This window comes from Etheostoma spectabile, chromosome 18, assembly GCF_008692095.1.
Source record: "Etheostoma spectabile isolate EspeVRDwgs_2016 chromosome 18, UIUC_Espe_1.0, whole genome shotgun sequence".
NCBI lineage: Eukaryota > Metazoa > Chordata > Actinopteri > Perciformes > Percidae > Etheostoma > Etheostoma spectabile.
The window spans coordinates 2,686,804-2,691,122 of NC_045750.1; the positions used below are offsets into that span (position 1 = coordinate 2,686,804).

A 4,319-nucleotide genomic window follows, 5' to 3' on the forward strand; every position below is an offset into this window, starting at 1 on the left:
AGTTTTAAGACTCACCCTGTCGTCATCCATCTGTGTTGTTTCCCCTAAAAATTAATTTTAAAAAGTTGAATTTAGCTTCCTAATTAAAAATCTAGGTTTATTGAAACTTGTTGTTTATTTACTTGTTCATAAGTTTCATCTGTGAATGTCTTCACCTTTAGCTTTCCTCCATCTGTGGCTAGCCACAGTGATTATTAAGAGAGCTGCAACAGCCACACACACAGCGAGCAGCAGCCACCTCCACCAGCCTGAAAAGAGAAGTTAGAAGTGCTAAATATAGTCTGAGGTGTTTACGATGACGAGCTACTTGTTAGCATGTTCTTACGCTGTCTTTATATCTCTGACAGCTGAATGAAGAGTCTTTTGACTGCATGTCTTTCCTAACTGTAAATGTAGTTCTGTTCAATCACTACCTTGGTGTTCTTCCATCAGCATTTTCAAACGTTGAGTTGTTTTTATCTTGTCTATTGTTGTCTATTTATTTCCTGTTATTGTGGTCATTGTTGTTTCTGTAGTTGTTGGTAGTGGTGTTGATGCTGCATCATCATCTTAATGGATACATGTTATTATGGCTTGAATGCCGACATCGGCAAAGGAACCATTTGAAACTGAAGGTCGCATCAAGTCTGGTGAAAATGTACGGTACGTGTTTCAGGGATTTTGGGAATAGGCACATGAAAATGTCTCGCTAGCGCCCCCTACAAAGTTTAAGAAATAAAGCCCCTGCAGCACGTTTATGTTTGCAGTAACAAAACTTGCTACACATATTTAGCATTTCAAGTCGTACAAAAAAGGTCATTGGAGCCATACTCTGAACGGTGAGGGTTCATCCAGTGCTGCTTGCAACTTTAATTATTATAGGGGGGGGTTTCAAGATCGTTTTTTGGGTATTTTTAGGTCTTTATTTGACAGGACAGCTGAAGACATTTAAAGCAGAATTCCGGTCAATGACATGCAGCAAAGGGCCGCAGGCTGGAGTCAAACACGTCAAGGAGTAACCCTCTATATATGGGCGTCCGCTCTACCAACTGAGCTATCCTAGCACTCCTTAATGATTACATTAACAAGTATATCATGACCAGGAATGATGAAATACAAAAAGCTAAAATTACATTGTATATATACAGTATATATGACATTCAGTGTAATTATCATATCATCATGTTCTCACCTGGAGTCTGTCCTGAGGACGGAGGAGGGATGAAAGGAAACAGCTTCACTTCTTTACTGTACTCCTCCGTCACTTCACACTTTAATAACTCGTAATACTTTGACTTCTGATGAACGTGAGATGCTGTAAATGTTGCAGTGGCTGAACAGGAATGCTGTGTTGTCTCCACGTCAGTCTTATTACCCTCATACAGCCACTTCACTGAGTGTCTACACCCTGAATATCCCCTCACAGAGCAGATCACGGTGACTGTATCACTGTTCTCCTGCTCAGTCACTGGTGAAGACGGAGATGTCGTGAGAGAAAGACAACAAGAGTAGAATTAACTTCATCACTGTAATCATAATTATTGAAAAACTTCAGTATATTGTTCCAACAAGACAATTTGAAACCATGATGATGTAAATACTCACTGGTAACAACAGACAGATGAACAGCGTCTCCACCCTGTTGTTTCTCTCCTGATCCGATCTGTCTGCAGGTGTAACTACCAACATCCTCCTCTGTGACCTTCTTTATAACCAGAGAACAGTTCTCTGTAACACTCAATCTGTCTGATTTAGATTCAGCTTCTTTGTGTATTTCCCCGTGTTGAAACAACATCACTGTTTCTGAACCACCGAAGATCCAGGAAGTATTGCCACACTTATCCTGATCATCTATCACATGTTTACAAGACAAAGTGACGTCATCTCCAGCTCTGACAGAGGTGGTGGAATATGACCCAGCTGTTTCTGTTTATGAAGAGAGAGATTAATATGATAAACTGATATGAATATCACTCTTATGTTTAGAGTTAGTGTGAAAATAATTTTAGGTTGCAAATGTGTCTCATTTTCGGTTTCCAAGAGTTCCCTAAACTCACCACGTTACAACAAATCTTGTGTTCTCTTACCTGTAAACAGAAACAGCAGCATCAGAGATGAAGACGCTATAATCCATCTGAACTGAGCCATCGTGCTTCTCTCTCCCTCCACGCTCTCTCGACTGTCAAAGACTCTGACGCGCTGCTTCTTAAAAATGAAAATACTGCAGCAGCTGAAAGATCCCACATAAGATGACGTTTTACTGTGTGACACCTGTTGGTTCCTCTTTGCATCTTTGCAGTTTGTTTCTGAGAACTGAAGGAGAAGTGTTGGGTGAGAGTGTGGGTAACACCAGCAGCAGAGCTCTGCAGGTTTTACCAAAACAACTATGATCAGATAATCATCAGAAACATTAGTGATCAACACATTCATCAGTGTCCATCTGAACTGTAGTTAATCACTTAAAGGTTTACTACGAGAGCTGAGAAACAAAATATCCACTGAACAGAGGCACGCTTGGGTTGTGGTCTGCTAGCTGAAGAGAAAGAGAGAGAGAGAGAGAGAGAGAGAGAGAGAGAGAGAGAGACAACTACAAAAAACCTGTAGAACTGACCCTTAATACTTTTATTTGTAAAAGTTTATTATCAGCCACAGAAAACAACGCAGAAAAAACCCATCTCACTCAAAATGTGTTGAGCATGCAAAAAATAAATTTGCAGGTAAACAGTGCAGGAACTCTGTGTCTGTGTGTGTGTGCGTGTGTGTGTGTGTGTGTGTGTGTGTGTGTGTGTGTGTGTGTGTGTCTGTGTGTGTGTGTGTGTGTGTGTGTGTGTGTGAGTGTGTTCTTCTTACCTGTAATGAGAAACATCAGCATCAGAAATGAAAACACTATAATCCATCTGAACTGAGCCATCGTGCTTCTCTCTCCCTCCACGCTCTCACAACTGTCAAAGACTCTGACGCGCTGCTTCTTAAAAATTAAAATGCTGTAGCATCTTCCTGTGATGATGGAGTAATTTCCTAACACTGACGTCATCTCCTCTTTTACCTTTTAAAGTGAATGGTAATATTAGCTTAACTCTCTCTGTGGAAATCCCCTGACTTTTCGTCATCATTCTCCTCCATTCTCCACTTCTTCAGAATTGAGCCTGAGCAATTATTTTAGATGCATTTATACGTTACATAGACAAATGTTAGAGCCCAGTGTACACAGAGGTGTTCAACCCAACAGAGGGAAGCTTTACTACGAGAGCTGAGAAACAAAAGCTTGGGTAGTGGTCTGTTTGCTGAAGAGAGAGAAAGAGAACTACAAAACACCTGTCACTTTACACTAGTTAATACTTTAATCCCTGGAAGGTCTGGGGTTACTGAGACTAGTTTTAACAAAATGTTAAAACCCTGATGAGAGTCCTGCCTGAACTGAGTGAGGTGACTGGGACAGGAGACAAAGTCAGAGAAAAGTAACAAAACCCAGTGTAGAATGAATGAATTTCTTTATCTGCAGAATATATTGTTGTCAGATAGAATGTAGAAGACTGTTACTGACTCCACTGACCATTAATACTTTTATTTGCATATTTATATTATTATCAGCCATAACAAAGAGGATTGCTACAGATTCCATTAAGACTCGAAGCTCATTAAATTCAAACACTTACTGTAGTCCAATATATTTAAATTAGTCATTTAATAGTCAATTAAAATAACTTCTTCTGTAACGTAAACTGCTGCATCTCCTAAAATAACCATCAAATCTTACATTCAGATACAGTTTGAAACCACAATAACATTTAGATTCAAGATTAACTTTTAGGGTTTTTTAGGGTTAGGGTTAGGGGGTTAGGGTTGTTAGGGTTAGAGTTAGGGGGTTAGGGTTGTTAGGGTTAGGGTTATGGTTAGTGGGTTAGGGTTGTTAGGGTTAGGGTTAGGGTTAGTGGGTTAGGGTTAGGGTTGTTAGGGTTACGGTTAGTGGGTTAGGGTTAGGGTTGTTAGGGTTAGGGTTAGGGTTGTCATGACGTCGGAAACAAAAACTTCAGGCCACTATAGACAACTGTTAATGTTGGCTTTGGACACGGATGGGAAACCAAAACAACCGTGGTCTGTGGAGGTGTCGTGCCAATGTACTTAAAATATCTTATTTTTGGTACCCCTTATGTAACTTTTGCTAGAGAACAGCAGACCTCTCTAAATTATTTCAGGTTGATTATTGTGACCTGGTAAACACACAAAATAACAGCTTTTGCATGGATGGGATAGGCCTACACAAAATATCAGGTGAAAAACAGACTGAAATTTTGAGTACCTCCTGTGTAAATCATATGGTAGACAGGTGAAAAAAGTTG

At 40.0% G+C, this 4,319-nt stretch overlaps 1 protein-coding gene across 2 annotated transcripts in view; it reads right to left on the reverse strand.

Annotated features, from left to right (window-relative positions):
• The window catches only part of LOC116706115 (uncharacterized), a gene marked incomplete at its 5' end in the record, with an annotated part of 25,882 nt that overhangs the window by 905 nt on the left and 20,658 nt on the right, over window positions 1-4,319 (reverse strand).